Source organism: Belonocnema kinseyi, chromosome 3 (assembly GCF_010883055.1).
Source record: "Belonocnema kinseyi isolate 2016_QV_RU_SX_M_011 chromosome 3, B_treatae_v1, whole genome shotgun sequence".
Taxonomy (NCBI): Eukaryota; Metazoa; Arthropoda; class Insecta; order Hymenoptera; family Cynipidae; genus Belonocnema; species Belonocnema kinseyi.
The window spans coordinates 150,112,986-150,132,877 of NC_046659.1; the positions used below are offsets into that span (position 1 = coordinate 150,112,986).

At 25.2% G+C, this 19,892-nt stretch overlaps 1 protein-coding gene across 3 annotated transcripts in view; it reads right to left on the reverse strand.

Annotated features, from left to right (window-relative positions):
• LOC117168931 (dnaJ homolog subfamily C member 9) overlaps positions 1–19,892 on the reverse strand; it is an 82,723-nt gene that overhangs the window by 41,128 nt on the left and 21,703 nt on the right. The window contains exon 1 of one of the 3 annotated variants that reach the window (XR_004466583.1): positions 10,020–11,969. The exons of 1 other annotated variant lie outside the window; for it this stretch is intronic. The gene's annotated coding sequence lies outside the window, so the exon portion shown is untranslated. Of the gene's footprint in view, positions 1–10,015; positions 11,970–19,892 lie in introns of those variants that run through there. One more of the 3 variants, XR_004466584.1, reaches the window with a different exon arrangement.

Here is a 19,892-nt window from a genome sequence, read left to right on the forward strand (position 1 = left end):
CCCCCCCCCCACTCTACATTCGAATCGGTGACGTGCTTCTGGCCGAATCAGTGCATTCTCACTTGATTATTCACTGAAATTTCGCTAATTTGTTGGCAGAAAATGTTACAGAAACTAAGGTATTTTTTTCTACTGAAAAATCAGTAAAAAAAAGCTTCTGGAATTGCAGTAAATATAACTCATTTGTAATTAGGTTATATTGATTCAAATTTAGGGTGCCTACTCGAATTTTTTTTTTTAATTCCCGGTCATTCCCTGGTTTTGTATCTATCAATTTGCGAGTTCAAAGGACTTGAATATTTCCAAACGATTTTTAAAGATTTCAACAGATTTCTAAACATTTTAAAAGATTAAAAATATTACTGATTTGGAACAGGGGATTTTGAAAATGAATTCAAATTCTGATTTGAAATAGATAATAAAGAATATAAAAGAGTTATAACTGTGAATTTGAAACAATTTTTTAAATTCAATTCTTATAAATTGGAATTTAAATTATTTTCAAACAATTATAATAATTCTTCCCGAAAATTCCCTGTTCCAAGATAGAACTATATTTCTTTTTCATATTTTAATTCATAGATATAGTAACTCTCTTTTTCTCAAATTTGAAAGAGGGAAGTTTCAAATTGAGTCAATTGTTTCAAATCTGACTTGGAACAGGGATTTTTTTTATTATCTTCGAAATTAGAATTAAAATTCTTTCAGAAAATTCCCGTCCAATGCGGAAATTGTCTGTTCCAAAGTAAAAAATATAATTCTTTATGAAATTGCCTATCCAAAAGTCCAAATTATAATTCTACGTAGATTTCTAGCCAGAAAGATGAATCTTCAACTAAAAAGAAATAATTTTTAACAAAACAGCTCAACTTTTACCCAAGCAGCTTAATTTTCAATTAAAATTATGAATCTTGAAATGGAAGTCAAATTTTCAGTTAAAAAATTAATTTTCAATGAAGTGGTTCAACTTATACTTAAACAAATAAATGGTCAACAAAAACTGAAATAGTTACATTTTCAGTTTAAAAAATTAATTTTTAACAAAGTGGTTTAACTTTTATTCCAATAGTTTAATTTTCAATTAAAACAATGCAAAATTAATTTTTAACGAAACAACTCAACTTTTACTCAAGCAGTTTAATTTTCAATTAAAATTACGAATACAAATAAAAATTATGGTAAAAAAACTAATTTTCAACCGATGAGATTTTCCAACCAAAACAATGAATCTTCAACAAAGAATGCTTTTGAATTGCGTGGTTCAACTTTCATCTAAATAGCTGAATTTTCAATTTAAACAAATATATTTTCAATAAAAACTCGAATTATGAAATTTTCAGTCAACAAAATTAATTTTTAACCGACAAAAACTATTTTTCGACCAAAAGAAAATTACTTGCAAGAATATTATATCATTAAATCTATAAAAAGAAGAAAAGCATAAATTTTTTTCATAAATAAACGATAATAATTTCAAGAAATAACGTCCTAACGGAAAGTCAAAAAATTTAGTGAAAATAGTTTTAAAAAGTGTTTTTTGTTGTTGTAGTCAATAATGATTCAAGAATTTGGGTTAGAATTGGATTATTACTTTTCTATGGAAAAACGACAAATAGTATTATTTGAGAGCTTTTTCTATTTAAAAAAAGTGTTTTATTATTTCATGGATTTTAAAAACTTCTGTGAAGATATGGCCAGGAAAAGGTTGACAAAATAGTGGCACAAAAATAGTTTCACAAAATTGTTTAAATATTGAAAATGAACTCCAATATTTTTTTAAAAAATTTTCTTTGTTTATGAATGATCAAAATTCCTATTTATTTATCAAGGGTTTCACAGTGTTCCCTTTTCCTCATTTTAACCTTTAAATTCGAAAAATAGTTGGATATTCTTATTACGTTTAATAAACGTAATAAGAATATCCAACTATTTTTGGGTTTCAACTATCACATTTTTCCTTAACAATTCACCTATTTTATTTAAAAGTTTTCTTACCTGGTTCAAAATTGAATTATTTTGTTTAAAATCCAAACTTTTTTTCTTAAAAGGTCATTCTTCTTAGTTAAAAATTTAACAGTTTTATTAAAAAGGCACATTTTTAAGTTTAAACTTAAACTGTTTTATAAAAAAATTCGTATGTTTCGGCTCGAAAAGTACGCGATTTGTAAGAAAAATCATTTATTTGATCAAACATTGATGTACTTTGTTGAAACTCGTATTCTTTGGAAGAAAATCAATTTTTTGGTTAAAAATTTTTTATTTTAGTTGATACTATTGTTTTTTTTGTTTAGCCAAAATAATTTTTTTTTTAAATGACAATGAAACTATTTTGTTCAAAATTCAACTGATCGGTTGTGAAATACGTTTTTCATGAAAATTCATATTTCCAGATTGAACGTTTTTATAGAAAAATTGTCTTTTCTAGTTGAAAATGAGTTTTTTAGCTGAAAAATTCAACTCTTTAATTTAACATTTTTAAAAACGAAATGAATATAGACTAAAAAATATTCAAATAAAATTTTCACTAAAATCACATCCATTGTTCAAAATATTTAGTTAAAAGTGTACGCAATTTGTTGAAAACTCGAATTTTTTGGTACAAAATTAAACTATTTGTTTAAAAGTTCATTTTGTTAGAAAAATTCATCTTTCAGGTAGAAATTCAAATATTTGGTAGAAAATTTATGTAATCTGTTAAAAATTAATATTTTCTGGCCGAACCGAAAATCTTCTTAGTTGAAAATTAAACTTTTTGGTAAAAAATATATGCATTTTGTTTACAATTTTTATTTGTTGGTAGAAAATCAAAGTTTTTGATCAAAAATGCAATGTATGGTCAAAAATTAATTTGTTTTATTTGAGACAGGATGCAAGCATATTGTTGAAAACTCGTCTTTTTTATTAAATTATCTTGCTGTTTTTTTATTTTAAATTATAATCTTTTGTGCTTTAATTATCAACTATCATATTTTTTGCTGAACATTAGTATTTGCAGATTGAATATCTTTGCTTGAAAGATTTACTATTTCAGTTGAAAATTCGACTTTTTATTTTAAAACTGATAGTTTTAACTGCAAATTTAACTATTTCATTTTTGTTAAAAATTAAAATTTTTTAGTAGAAAATTCAACTATTTGGTTCAGAGTCCGTGAATTTTGTCGAAAATTCGTATTTTAGTAGAAAATTAATCCTCTTGGTTAAAAATGTAACTACATGGTACTATGGTAGAGAAGTCAACTGTTTTTTGGAAAACTTATGTTATTTGTGAAGAATTTATATTTTTCATTAAAAATTTAACTGTCTGGTTTCAAAATCCGCTTTTTTGTTAAAAGCTCTTTTCTTCCTTGCTTAAAAATTCATCATTTTGAACGGTCGCTATTCAACCATTGAGGAAATTTGTAGCCAATTAGTGAAGAAGTTAAAAATACCATTTTTTAAGAAGATGTAAAGAAATAGTGGAATTAGCAGACAACTGTGAGAAAAAAGAGTAAATCAGTGTAAATAGTGTGGTGAGTCCGAGGCCTGTTACAATATTAAAAATCTTTTCAATACAACGTGTATTTGACTCTTTTTAAATTTTTTATACAAAAACCCCATTTTCGGTACAAATGTTGGTTCTGTACTGCACCCCTTCAAATTATTATTCATTTTCTAAATTTTGAAAAAAAAATCCGTCGTATAAATACATAATAAATCATGTTCATTCAAACAATGACTTTTGTTGAGTATCAATCTAAACGAATAAGATTCATCTCACATCGAAGGTCTCTTCGCCAATGACGATGAGTAAGGAAAGATCAATGTGTGTAGAATCAGAATGTAGAGAGAAACGCGTTCTACACAGCAATAATTTTACAGATTGATTGAGTTAAGAGAGGGCACTGTGCCTAACAGTATGTACTCTTCCTGAAACGACAAGAAACCCAAGTTTGTTTATCCATTCCATTTAAGAATGACGAAAAACGATTTAATTTATCATTTAAATTTATGAAAAGGAATTAATTTATTCATATGTTTTCCACATCATCATTTATTTTATCATTAATCATTTCATTTCGTTAAATGTGTATAAAAGTGCGGAGTGAAAATTCTAAAATTTATCGACACGTTGGAGCTGAGATTCAAATTTTTTATATCGATTATCTTTTGTTCTCTTTTTAGAACAAACAATTTTTTAAAATGTTAAATTTATAATTTCTTGATAATATGCAAAAAATATTTTTTGAATTGAGTTACATGCACACATTTTGGAAAAAGGTAAATATGTGGAACTAGAAATGTCCAAAAAAAAAATCGTTATCATTTTGTTTTTTCGGTAAAAAAAATTTCGTGACTTAAAAATTGTGGATTTTGCAATTTTTTCCCGATTTTTGAACGTTTTTCAACACAATAATGTCTTTTTTCAGTTTGTAGGGATTCCATTAATCTTTTTAATTTAGAAAGCTTTGACAATTATATTAAAAGATATTATTATAAATATTAGCACCATCGATTAATTCAATAATTAAATAATATTACAAAACATAATAATCCTTTCTTGAGTTACTCCATAGAGACCACGAATTTAAATAATAATTCAAACCAATATTTACTTTACCGTGTTGCACTTAAAATTCAACCACATAGTTGAATTTTCAAACAAAAAGTTTAATTTTATAAATGAAATAAAGATTTTTCTGTAAAAAAAACACGAAATCGCGACCACATTGTTGAATTTCCAACTAAAATAGATCCATTTTCAACAAAATATTTGAATTTTCAACTAAAAAAACATCAGCTTTCAACCAAAAATGAAATACTTAGATTTTTAAATAAAAAAAAATTAATTTTTCACCAAAGAAACAAACAAATGCTCAACCAAAGTGATGAATTTTGAATTAAACTAATGAATCTTTAACCGGAATAGATGAATTTTAAACCAACATAAATTTTAAAAAATATTTTAATTTTTAACGCAGAAGTTTTATTTTTAATTATAAATATGAATTTTAAACTAAAATGATGAATATTTAAATGTAATATTTGAATTTTCAACCAGGAAAATGAATCTTTAAACAATAAGATTAATTGTCTGCAAAAAACAACCAATTTTCAAAAAATACGTGAATATTCCTTAAAAAACATAAATTGTCCATCACAAAATAGTTAACTTTTTAGTTGAAAAAATTAACATTCAACAAAAATAAATTTCAACTAAAATAATGCATCTTTAACTGAATGAATTTTGAATTAAACTAATGAATCTTTAACCGGAATAGATGAGCTTTAAACCAACAACATAAATTTTAAAAAATATTTTAACTTTCAACGCAGAAGTTTTATTTTTAATTATAAATATGAATTTTCAACTAAAATGATGAATATTTAAATGCAATATTTGAATTTTTAACCAGGAAAATGAATCTTTAAACAATAAGATTAATTGTCTGCAAAAAACAACAAATTTTCAAAAATTACGTGAATATTCCTTAAAAAAGATAAATTGTCCATCACAAAATAGTTAACTTTTTAGTTGGTAAAATTAACATTCAACAAAAATAAATTTCAACTAAAATAATGCATCTTTAACTGAATTAAATTTCCAATAAAAAATCTTATTTTCAAACCAGAAGCTTAATTTTGAACTAGAAAAAATCTATTTTCAAGTAAAAATGGAATAGTTCATTTATCCGTTAAAAACACGAATGAATTTTCACCTAGAATTATGAATATTCAACTGGAACAGTTGAATTTTCAACTAAAATGATGAATCTTTCATTGGAATAGTTGAATTGTCAACAAAAAATTCACTGGTTAAATGTTCGGTTAAAAATGAATTTTCAACCAAAGAGATGAATTTTTAACTAAAAAGATAAATCTTCAACTAGAATAATTGAATTTTTATTAAAAAGATGAAGTTTTAACCAAGGAGATTGATATAGATAAAAATAGACGAATTTTCAACCAAAAACTATCCACTTTGAATAAAAAATATAATGATTTAATTTTCAGTAATTGTATTGAAATTCAAAAAAAATTAAGCATGCTTTTGAAAAAATTCTCTGACTTGAAAAAAATGTCTTGACATTTCGGGTTTTTCGGAATTTTCAAAAAACAAAATATACAATTCACACATGTGGTCAGTGAGTTTTCCAAAACAATTACAATTTTAACTCACTACGGGGAATTTTTAAAAAGAATTCTGATTCTGATTTGAAAAGGGAATTTTCTAAAAGAATTATTATACTTCTTACTTTGATCATGAAAAATTTTTTAAAAATGATAATTTTTATCCGGTACAGTGAATTTTTAAGAAAAAACATAATTTTGGCTTGGACGAGAAAATGTTCCGATGCAATTATTTGTAATTTTTAATTGGATCAGAGAATTTACAAAAATAATTATATTTTAGATCTGAAACGTATAATTTTCCCAAAAAAATTATAATTCTCATTTTGAACAGGGAATTTTTTTAAAGAATTGAAGCCTTGACAGAAATAAGGTTAGATTAACAAAAATGTTGTGTCCACGGAGTTCTATATTTATTCTTTTTTTTTTCACCTTCGCGGCAGCGCTGAAATCCTTAAAAGGCCAACAAAAATCTGACAATTGAATTTGTAAAGAAATGTCGAAATCAACGAAAAGACCTTGCCTTTCGTTTTTCAAGTGAAAGTATTTCAGTGATGCCTCACGATTATGCTGTAAACCAAAGGAAAAAAATTGTGCGAGAGATTATTGAATAAACCTAATTTTTATTTTTAGGTTTTTATGTATATTTTAATTTCTTAAACTCCGAATCGCTGCTTTTAGGACTCAAACTCTATAATGTGACATCGAAAAAAGTATTTAATCAATAAATATTTTTAAATATCCCTATTACAATTTTTGAAAAAGTGTGAAACATTTCAGTTTTTAACGGTTTTTTAATATTTCTCGACTTGAGAGAATGCTACTTAAAATTTGTCACGACAAAAATTTTAAAGTATTAAACTCCTCTTAACAATAAGAAAAAAAGATCAAATGTTCCTTTTTTCACATAATTTTGAAATTATAAAGATAAACCAATAATAAAATTTTATAGTCACATAAAATAAATTCTTTTTTTCACTCATATTCTAAATATTTTGTTCACTGTGCACAAGTAATATTAACATTTCAAAAACTACCTAAACTAGATGAAATGAAAAATTCTTTTTTTTTTATTTTCACGTGAAATTTAATGCACTTCAATTTTTGTTGTGAATTTCTGTTTCGATTCAAATTATAGAGTTTGCGCCTCAAAATCACCACTTCAGAGTTTTTTCATGAAACTATATATAAAAAACTGAAGAAAAAAATATCGAAAGGGTGGCCAAAAAACTTCATTTTCAAAATTCTCTCACTTTTTCTGGCAAATTTTTAATTTTTCCTAGCCATTAATATTCAAAGAACATCATTTAGAACTTGTAATATTTTTAACGTAAAAATATGACTTTTCTGCTCTGGAAGATGAATTATTATTAAAAAAAAACGAAGTAGATGAATTTTCAATAAATTAGTTTAGTTTTAAACAAAAGATTTAGTTGAACTTTTAACCAAATTGTTGAATTTTCTTTCTATAAAGATGAATTTTCAACCAAATAATCGAATATTTAAACAAAAAAAATCAAACTTCAACCAAAAAATAGTTGCTTTTGAACTAAGTAATTTAATTTTGTAGAAGACAGTTGCATTTTCTTCCTACAAACGTAAATTTTAAACAAAAAATGCGATAGTTAATATTTCAACTAAAAAAGATTTAATTCAAAACCAAAAACAATTTTTCAACAAAATACATGAATTTTCAAACAAATAGTTGAATGTACAACTAAAAAAAGACTAATTTTCGACCCCAAATGGAAAATTTAAGTTTTCATTATACTTTCAAGACAAATAATTAATTTTCTGTAAAGTTAGATTTTCCGATTGAAAAAATTATTTTTCACTAAAAAGTAACAAAATTTTCAACAAAATAGTTAAATTTTCAGTCAAAAGGGTCGATTTTAAAGCAAAACCGAAAATTGTACATTTTAAGTTAAAAAAATGTATTTTAACAAAAAAAAATAACAGAATTTTCAACAGAATAGTTAAATTTTTAACCAAAGTGTTGAACCGTTAGCTAAAAAAAATGTTAACAACGTATTTCAACAAACTAATGCTCTACTTTAATTGTAAATATTCTTCTAAAATCGTTACATTTTGAGGCAAAAAAATTAATTTTCAACAAAAAAAATATATGAATTTCCAACGAATAATGCAATAAATACTTTAGCCAAAACAAAATTTATTTGAAATGAAAAACAGTAAAATTTAACAAAAAAATAGGAATTTGCAAGAAAATAGTTGAATCCTCGATTAAAATTGAAATTTTTTGTATACTTTCAAGACAAATAATTAATTTTTTGTAAAACAGTTGAATTTAGCAACCAAAACATTATCCATTTTCTACGAAAAAATTTATATTCGACCAAACAATTGCATTTTTAATTAAAGAAGAGGAAATTTTAAACAAAAAAAATGAGTTTTACTATATAATTAAGACGAATTTTCAACCAAAAAAGTTCAATTTTCAACCAAAAACGAAAGCTAGATTTTCAATTTAAAAAAATTATTTTTCACTAAAAACTTACAGAATTTTTCAACAAAATAGTTATATTTTCAGTCAAAAAGGTCAATTTTCAACAAAAAACAAAAAAGTTACATTTTTAGTTAAAAAATGTATTTTCAACTAACAAAAATAATAGAATTTTGCACAAAATATTACAATTTTTAACAAAGGAGATGAAACGTTATATAAATTAAAATAACTTTTAACAACGTATTTTAACAGTAAATTTTCGACTTTGATTGTAAATGTTCCACTAAAATCGTTAACTTTTCAGTCAAAAAATTTGATTTTTAATTTTTAAAAAACGAATTTTTAACCACAGAAAATAGGTTTCAACTAAAATGATGAATCTTTAACAAACAAAAATTACACTTTAAGAAAGTTCAACCTTTAACGAAACAGGTCAATTTTCCAACAAAAAATATGAATTTCCAACGAATAGTTTAACACTGGATATTTTAAAAACAAAAAAAAGTTTATTTTAAATGAAAAACAGTCAAATTTAACCAAAAAATACGAATTTTCAAGAAAATAGTTGAATCCTCGAATGAAGAAGTTTAATTTTTAACTAATTAGTTGCAAAAACGATACAATTTTATACTTAAAAATTGAATTTTTAAACAAAAAAAAAACCGAATTAAAACAAAAATAGTTGATGTATGAAGAGTTTCAAGAAATTTTGAATAAATAATTAATAATTTTAATTTGAAAAAGTTTGAAATAAACAAAATATATGGAAAGATTTTTTATTTAAATCGTTCAAAATCAAAACAATTTTATATCACGTAAAATAAATATTAACAAAATAAAAGCGTTTCAAAGTAAATAAATTAAACTTAAAATTATTTGAAATTGTATTAATTCTAATTCAAGGGTTACAAAATTGCATAGTTCTATTTTTTATTGAGGAATCTTGTAATTAATCTTCTGTGTTAAAAATTAATTTTTTCGGTTGAAAATTAAACCATTTATAATAATTTAATCAGAAGCTCTGAACATTAGATAATTTCAGACTAACATTTTTCAAGTTGGACAATGTAATTAAAAAACAGGGTTGAAATGGTATCCATTCTAATTCAAGGGGTACAAAACTGAACAGTTTTATTTTTTATTGAAGAATCTTGAAATGAATCTTCTGCATTGAAAATTTATCTTCTAAAAAAAAACCGTAAAATTGTACCCCTCCACAAAAAATTGTCTGACATTATTTTTCAATTTCCCCTAAATAAATTTACGAAACAAAATCTAGCCAACAAAAACTTTACGTAATTCAGAAATGCTTCAACATTGACAGAGTGGATAAGAAAAAATTAATAGCCGGATTTTTCCGATACATTTAGACACTCTTCAATAAAATAATAATTGTCAATTAAAAATGTTAGCGACTCAACAATTCAATTTGCAGATTACCTACAGAATAAACTGCATGGGTCCCTCCAAATCTCGAAACCACCATCCAACTTGGATTTCCAGTAAAACCTCGAAAGGTTTAATTTTCTTCATTAGATGTTTCGTTTAAAAAAACGTGTCGCTACAGTTTAGTTTAGTCACAAAGAATCATAAGGTTTCACTATAAATGCCCGCACAGGTTTGCGATAAAACCACAGATTCCATCAGCACCAGGTCTATATCGATTGTCGGAATCACATAGAAATTAGTCTAAATCACTCGCGGTGCATTCTTGCGATACCGAAATTTTGACTATCGCTAATAGTGCAGAATGCAGTCTAACATAGAGGCTCTTAAAAATCTAAGTTCTCTCATTTTCATCAAACTAAAGACCATCAGCAACCAGGATGATCTTGGAAGTTGAGAGAAGGACCGATAAGGAAAGGACTTGCATCACTGCCCCAATAGCCGATGAACAACTCGGACAATCTGGCAATGGCTTGTCAGTTTCCGACTTTACTGCACTGGAAAGGGTCGAGGTCTCCTCAAATTCACGATAATTTTCCACCATTTCTGGATAGATAACCCTGGGAACAAAAACAGACTGCTGATTGCCACTTTTTGGACCAGGGTAAACAGTTTCAGTCGATACTTCCACTGTTCTGGACGTGTCTTCAGTTGGATAAGTAGGATCATTTGTGTCTAGATGTCTTGACCTTGGAATGTATTCCGTGGTGCTTTCGGAAGACCAATAAGGTGTTTGTGCTTGAGTCGTCATCCAGTTTCTTTCCATCGGAGGCGTGTAAGTTTGCGGAGTAGATTGGGAAGTATATTTGCTGCTGCCTCGATTAGGAACCACATCCTGACGAGCGACATCAGCTTCGGTAGTCGCAGGCCATAGGGATTTAGTTTCTAAACTCGAGAGATAAATGGACCATTGAGATTCGGTGGTTGGGAGTCTCCTGGCATCAGTTAATTTTTCCCAAAAAGGGGTGGTAGTGGGATGAAAACTGGGTCTTCTATTCCGCCAATCTTTCTGACCAGCTCCACTCGCTGAAACAAGATCATGAGCGATTGCGTTCCAGGTGTCATCTTTCTGCAGAGTGACCTGTCGACCCGCTAAGTACTTGGTGACGGCATTGGGACACTGAAAGTCCGGATTCTCGCTCAGGAATATCCTGTTTAAATTCTCCATGTGAGCCAAGGCGTCAATATTCAGACACTTGAGTCGATTGCCAGAGAGTCGGAGATCAGTGACACCAGTCAGGTACTCGAAAGCCTCGTCTTCGATCTCTTCTATCTGGTTGTAAGTGAGATCGAGGAAGGTCAGTTCTTTGATGCCTTCCAACCAGGAAGCTTTCACCGAAGTCAGTTTATTATTGTCCAGACTCAATTGCTGAAGATAGGGCAGGTGACTGAACGAGTTTGGCTCAATGTCATTAATCTCGCACTCGGAACACTTGAGGACCAGAAGACTCTCTCTGAAACGCGAGAAGGTGTGCGGAGTAATTATCGGAATTTGCATTCTCGAGATGTGCAGTTGTTCAACTCCTTCGGGAATTCCATTCAAATCAGCAACGTGGCCTCCACTGCAAGAATATGCGAGCAAATCCTCTCTGTCAACGTAAAAACATGATCCAGATACTTGCATCCATATCGCCGGGAGTATAAGAAAAACGATTTGGATCGTTCGAGCCATTTTTTATCCAAGTGTAGGTAACACTGTCGAGTTTGGGGTATATAGTTCGAGTCACTGATATTTTTTTTTTTTTTGCTTTTTTTCAATGGGAAAACAAATTTCACATGTTCGTAAAATTCCAGCTGCAAGGTAGTGTCAAAAAAGCGTTGCGCAATTGAGTTAAGAAATGGTGAACATAGTAAAAGATCTGCGCGGAATTGTGGGTTTTTGGATCTTTGGATGTAAAGGTGAAGAGTGATAAATCAGTCGTGTGATACCCGCATAGGACTGAACTCTGCTCTAGCGTTACCGAGATATTTATTTACTGCTACATCTCCTCCCGCCCTACTACTTTCTGACTCTCCCTCTCCCTTTCGCGGCCGATCTTTCTCACTCGGTCTTTTATTTTCCTCCCACTAGACCTCTAATCATCGAGAGGTACCATTAGTAAAAATAGAGAAGCTGGAAAATAGTCGAATTAGTAGACAGACGCACTTGTTCGAAACTGACGGAAGTTTAGATACTTGTGGCGCGAATATGACTGACTGAAATAGAAACATATCCAATGTTGATATTGGTCGTATCCTGCACTTGGAAAACCTTTCAGGAATGCATTTTCGAATGCGGATTTGGTCCCTATAGGGACTCAAAAGGTGAAAAGTTCAGAATAAATTTAAAGATGTCAAAACAATTCAAGTTGAATTCAAAAGCATTCAAATCAATTGGAAAAACCTTTGAAAATCAAAAATATTACACTGATTTCCGTGAAATTGGAATCAATTTAGAAGAATTTCAGGTAAACGAGAAGAATTCGATGAAATAGATAAAAATTCAAGGTGAATTTATAAAAAAAAAAGGAATTGTAAACCATTTTTAAATATGAAAAAACAGAGTGACCGTTTTAATCCAAGAAAGAAATTCCCAGTCGTTTCTCGGTTCGAAAACAAGTTCACGACCAATAAACTTAAAAAATTCGAACTCTGAAGCCAAAAATTTTCCATTTCAAGTAATAAAAAGTGAACTGCAAATTAAGTTAAACAATTCAAAATAAAATGCAGATAAACTGCACAATTAACAATTTTTTATTTTTATAAATGTATGAGTTCAAAGATTCAGATAGAAATTTAAAAAATTTAATCCACGTTATAATTTATAATTCTCTGAACTAAAGAATTAATGAACTCAAAATGTTTTTATTCATATGATTTTAAACAATTTTAAGCTAGAACAAGCAATTTTCAAACTCTTAAAAACCATACTGAATTCGAAAAAATTGAGTAAGTGTCGCCATTTAACAGCAGCTGCTGAAAGTAGAAGTAAAAACATCGCGGGGTATGGAACACCCAGTGTGCACTTAGTGAGTGAAAAAGTAATTTTGGAGCAAATTTTTGTTGAAATTTTTTTGATCTTTGTTTACTTTCTAATCATGTTTGTTTTTATTAATTTCTTGTATTTTTATAGTATTACATGTCAAAGTTCTTTAATTTTTATCATAATAAATCGATTTAAAAGCAACAAATCTGATTCATCTTTTTATCATAAAATTAACTTTTCAATTGTGCAAATAAATATCTTTTTTGAAAGCACCCATGCTGCAATATTTTCTTTATGAAAGTACACTATTTCAAAAGTATAGTTATAAGTTACATGATTAAATACGCTGGGGTATTTAACACCCACGATGCACTTTACCGTGATTTTTACCATGTATGCACTTTGACGGTTAAACATCCTTGAAAGCTTCAAAATTTCATTTCAAAATCTTGATAAGTCTAGAAGTTGTTTTAAATTTATTTCTGAAATTTTTTAGAACTTCTAAATATCTTTTGAAATGAATCGAATTTTTTCTACAACTTTTAAAAAATCCTACAAGTTTAAGAAAAAATGTTTAATTTAATTTTTTTTAATCTTTTTGAATATTCTGTCAAAATAATTTTCCAAAATGAAAAATTATTTTCAATTTTCCTAAGAATCTTAAGAAAATGTTTTTATTCTTTTGAAGCCTTTCACAGTTTTTAAAAAATTTCTACATTTTTTTGTTTGGAATTTTTAAAAATCTAAATTTTGTTTAAAATTAGGCTGTAGTTATTTGCACAAAAATTTCGATACGTATATTCGAATTTTGAAGGTACACACTTCGTTGGAATAATTTGAAATCCTTTCAAGTTTAAAATTATTTTTGAATATTTTCAAAACTCCTAATATACCTCTTAAAAATTACTCAAATTTTTTCAAAAATTAATAAGTGTGCAATTGTTACTTAAACATCAAAAATTTAAAATTTCCTTGCAAAAAAATTTGAATTTGAATCGATTAAAAATTGAATATTTTAGACTGAAACAATATTATTTGTTATAAAATATTGTTTTAGTCTAAAATATTCAATTTTTAATCGATTCAATTTCAATATTTTCTAAAGTTTCAATCGAACGTTTTAATTTCAAGCTCTTTGTAGAAACGCTGTCTTTTGAATTTTAGAATTCACCTGCTCTAGCACAAAATACATATTTCTTGGATAAAAATGAAACTATTTGGTAGAAAATTCAATAATTTTGTTGAAGAGTCATACTTTTTGTTTAAATTAAGTTGTTGAAAAAAGTCAAACTTTTTGATTGAATTTAATATTTTGGTGTTGAAAAGAGAACTGAAATCTTTTCTGAGTAAAAATTCACCTTTTTTTAAATTAAATTAAATTTTTTTAATTTAGCTCCTAATTGAAGATAAATTTTATCTTTTTGGGATAAAAATGCAAGTTTTTGGTCGAAAATTAAACTATTTTTGTTAAAAAGATATACTTTTGGTTGAAAATTCTACCGATTTTTTGAAAATTTAACTATTTCATAGTACTTTTAGTACTAATATAGTACTTTTTGTGGTATTACGATAAAATTAAAAATGCAACTATTTTTTACATTTTCATCCTTTTTGGCTGAAAGAACTTGTCTTTTTAAATTGAAAATTATTTTTTTTGTAGATTCATTTTTTGTTAAAATAAATCAATGCAACTTTTTTGTAGAGAATTCAACAATTTTGTTAAAGTCATTTTCGTTGTTAAAAATGCGTCTTTTTGGATTGAAAATTTGATTTTTTTTCGTAATAACTCATTTCTTCTTTGAAAATTAATATTTATCTCTTTGATTTAAAAATTCATAGGTTTTAGTAGAAATATCATTTTTCCAATGAAAATGAAACTTTTTAGTTGAAACTTATTCTTCTTTGTTTGAGGATTCAAGTATTTTGTTTGAAGGATTTCGTTAATTAACTTCGTAGAAAATACATTTCTTTGTTCTAAATAAATTAATAAATTTCACATTTTTTTCCGAAATATGTACTATTTTATTCTGTTTATAAAAGATTCTATGTTAAAAATATTAAAAGATTTCTGGAAACTAAAAATTACGTACAGTAAGAGAGATTAAAAATCCTTTGCTCATTTTATTCATTGATTATCACGATGTATTAAATAATCACTTTAATGCAGTCAAAAAATTAATTGAATTAAGTTAATTTAGAAGAATTCTCTTCAGATCTTTAAAGTCCTAATAAATATCTTACTTTTTTAAAAATATTGTTTAAAAACCACTAAATTATAATTAAATTTCGGGAAATTCTATCAAATCAGGATATATTTTCGGAAAATTTTTTATTCTAAAATATTGAAATCACTTTGAATTCCCATTAAACTACTGAAATTAATTAAAAATTACTTGTAATAATTTTAAGTAACCTAAAATGTCTGAAATCCTTTAAAATCTTTTGAAATCTTTTTAAAAAATTGTGAAACTCTTGAAAAACGCCAAGGCACTGAACAAAATACCCTAAAATATTTAAAATGCTTTGCTCATTTAATTAATTGATTATAAAAATTAATAATAGAATTTGTAATAAAAAACGAAATATTTGTTATAGGTAAAACTTTCATCCAAAAAACATGACTTTTTTCTTAAAAATGATGGATTTTTATTAAATAAATACAAACACAAATGTTAAAAAATAGTTGAATTTTCATCCATAAAAATATTTCAGTTCTTTTTCCAACACCCAAATATTATATTTAAACAGTAGAATTTTTAAACCAAAATTATGAGTTGAATTTTCAACCAAATAGTTGCATTTTCATCCAAGGGAGATTTAATTTCTGACTAAAGTCGGTGAATTTTACAATCAAAAAGACAAAATTAAACAAAAAAAAAGAGTTAAATTTTCAACCGAAAAGTTACATTTTTATTCGAGAAAAATGAAATTTCTCCTAAAACGGATGAATTAAACAAAAAAACCTTTACAAAAATTTTAATTTTCAACCAAATGATAAAACATAACTAAATGAATAAACTTCAGAAGAATGATTTGGAAATTTTGTAAATTCTAATCTAAAAATATCTAATATTTAAAGTTTTTAACTTGCCCTATTTTCGAAATATTAATCTTAAATTATTCACATTCGAGATTCTTCAATTCAAAATAAGATTTTTCAATTTCAAACGCTTTTAATTACAAATAATGCAGTTTTAATTTCTTTGTATTTTTAATTATCGAAATGTCAAAATTATATTTGGAAAATATTTCGTTTTTAATGCTTTGAACTTGCCCTATTTTCGAAATTTTCTTATAATCTTAATTCATTGAAATTCGCGATTCTTATATTTAAAATAAAATTGTCTCATTTTATAAGCTTTAAATTAGAAACGATGCAACTTCTAATCTTTTCTAATAAAACCGTCCAATTTTGAAAATTTAGTCTAAAAGTGTAAAATTTCGAAGAATTTTCTTAAAATTTTTGAATGCCTAAGAAATACCTTACTTTTTTTTAAAAATAAATTCTTCAAAACCGCTAAATTATCATTATATTTCTTGAAATTCTATAAAATCTGGTGATATTTTCTAAAATCCTAGAAAATTTATTAAATTACCTTGAGAGCTTTAAAAAAAACCTTATAATCATTAAAATCCTGTAAATCATTCAAAGTAAAACTCTTGAATTTCCAACTTTTAAAATTGAAGTCTAAAAGTTTTTCACTTTTAAAACCTGATAAATAATTATTTTTTAAACTTAACAGTTCTTAAATTAGAAGTTGAATTAGTTTTATTTTCAAAAGTTCAAGCGTCCTTGAGAATAAGAACATTTTTTAAAGATTTTTAGAAAAATTGACAATAATTTTTTATTTAAAAAAATTATTGTAACAGAAAATTTAAAAATATTTTAAGAAATTAAAAAAATTATCAGAAAAGAACCAGGACAATTTTAAGTATTTTTTGTTTAATTCGCAGGGTTTTCCAAAAATTGTAGGAAAAAATCGATGAATTTAAAAATACATTCAGAAGTTCTGAAAAAATATGTTTACATACTTCGTTTAAATTACTTGAAATCATTTCAAGTTTCTAATTAATTTTGAATCTTTTCAAAACTTCTAGATATTTCTTAAAATTACTCAAATTTTATTTACCAAAAATAAGTGTTCAATTGTTTTTTATATGTCCAGATTTAACAATTTCATTAAGAAATAAAACATTTCTTAAACACAACAATTAAAATTGTGTTCTTTTAAATAATTGGTTTCAATTTATTCGTCTTAAATGAAAAATGAAATATTGCTAAATATTAAATACTTATTCTTTTTATAAACTAAAAAATATCAAATTATATAGGATAACAATTATTGAATAATTTAAACTTAAACAATATTTTAAACTTAATAAAAATCTTTAATTTCGACTATATTATTATGGAGCTTTTTTAAGTAGAAAATAGTTTCTAAAGTTTCAAACGCACATTAACATTTTTAATGACTAAATCCATTAATAGAAATAATATATGTATTAATAAATTTATTTATTCAATTTAATATAAAAAATAATATAAGGGAAGGCCTAAAATTTTAAATTAAAAAATTTTATTGATAAATCATTAAAATTTTTATTTAAAAATAAAATTATCGGAATAAATGATACATTAATTTCAATTCATATTGAGATTTTCGAATTAAAATAGTTACAATCTGGAAATTCTCAAATTTTAAACGGATCTAAAATCGTTTTATCAAATTAATTATTAATCAGATTTTTATATTCAAAGTAAAGCTCCATTCATGTTTTTTTAAATTCAACCAATTAATAAAGTTCAAATATTCAGATTAAGTTCCAAAAATATAAATTTACCTTAACATTTTCAATATTCTAGCTTGAAGAATCAAGCAATGAACTTTAAAAATTTTCAAAATTATATTATTTTAAGTAATTTTAAGCGAGTCTCATTAAAAACTGAAAAATTATTTTTTTAACTTAATAGTTCTTAAATTAGAAGTTAAATTATTTTAATTTTAAATAGTCTAGACATCCTTTTAAGGCTTTAAAATTTTATTTCAAAATCTTGAAAAATCTAGAAGTGGTTTTAAATTTGTCCAAATTCAAAATAATTTTTGATTTTTTTTTCGGAACTTTTAAATATATTTCAAAATTAATTCAATTTTTTCTATAATTTTTAGAAAATTCTGCAAATTAAAAAAATAATTTTAATTTGAATTTATAAATAATAATAGAACACTTATTATTTATAAAAGTATTAGAGGAATTTTAAGAGATATTTAGAAGTTTTAAAAAGATTCGAATAAAATGTAGAACTTGAAATAATTTCAAATACTTACAGCCGAATTAAAAATAAAATGTAGATTTTTCCAGATTTCAAACAAAAAATTGAGAATTTTTCAAATAATTTTAAAAGACTTCAAAAGAATAAAAAATGTTGTTAAGATTCTTCGGGAAATTGAAAAATTATTGCAACAGGAATATGCAGGATTTTTAAAAATTATTGGAAGAATTCTATCCATTTTAAAATAGGTTTAGAAATTCTGAAAACTTGAAATCATTTCAAATTTTTAATTAATTTTGAATCTTCTGAAAACTTCTAGATATTTCTTAAAATTAGTCAATTTTTTTAACCAAAAATAAGTGTTCAATTGTTATTTATGCGTCAAAATTTAACAATTTCACTTTTAAATTAAACACTTTTTAAATAGAAAAATTAAAATTGTAACCCTAAAATTTTAAAAGTCCATCGAAAATCTAAAGATCCAAAGTTTTCTATGTAAAAAAATGCAGTTTAAAAATGGTTTCTTTTAAATATTTTGTTTCAATTTACTCGTCTTAAATGAACAGTGAAATATTGCTAAATATTAAATACTTATTCCTTTTCTACATGAAGAAATTTCAGATTAAATAATTTAGACTCACAATGTTTTAAATTTAATAAAAACCTTTAATTATGACTATATTATTATGGATTTACTTTTAAGTTGAAAATAGTTTATAAAGTTTCAAACGCACCTTTATATTTTTAATGACTAAAAACATTAATAGAAATAATATATTAATAAATTTATTTATTAAATTTAATATAAACAATAATATAAAGGAAGACCAGAAACTCTGAATTAAAAATATATTATTGATAAATCATGAAAATGTTTATTTAAAAATAAAATTATCGGAATAAATTATATATTAATTTCAATTCTTATAAAGACTTTCGGATTGAAACAATTGAAACAAATCTGGAAATTCTCAAATTTCGAACGGATCTAGAATCGTTTTATCAAATTAATTATTGTTCAGATTTTTATACTTATTTTAAAAATAATTTATTTATTTATATTTACAGTTGATAAAATGAAATTTTTTTTAATTGTTTAGATCTTCAAAACTTCACTTCAATTATTTCAAAAACTGTTAAAATCGAACTTGGGCAGATTTTTTTTCCTGAAAATTCGTAAAATTTCCGGTTTCCCGGTCCGGTGGCCATCCTGTTTTTTATTTAAAAAATCTTCGATTTTAAAAACTTCTAATTTTTGATTGACCTTTAAAACTGCATTTTAAAATTCTTTAAATTAAAAATCTAAGATGGAAAATTTTTGAAGTGGATGATTTTCGAATTAAGCATTCTAAACTAAATGACATAATAATTCATAAAAATCGGAATTTAACAAATTATTTAAAAAAAGGTCAAAAAATAAATTCACTGTCATTTCCCGGTTCAGCGACCACTCTGAGTAATCTAAAAAAAAACTCTAAACTTTTTAACAAAGTTAAAATAAAAATTTTAGATCGCAAGAAATAATAAAATTGTCTTTATTAAAATTTATCAAAATGTAATCAGTTTACGAATTTCTTCTTCAACATCTTCCAGTTCTTTTTGCTTTTCCTATTGAATCTTCCATTTCTCTTCAT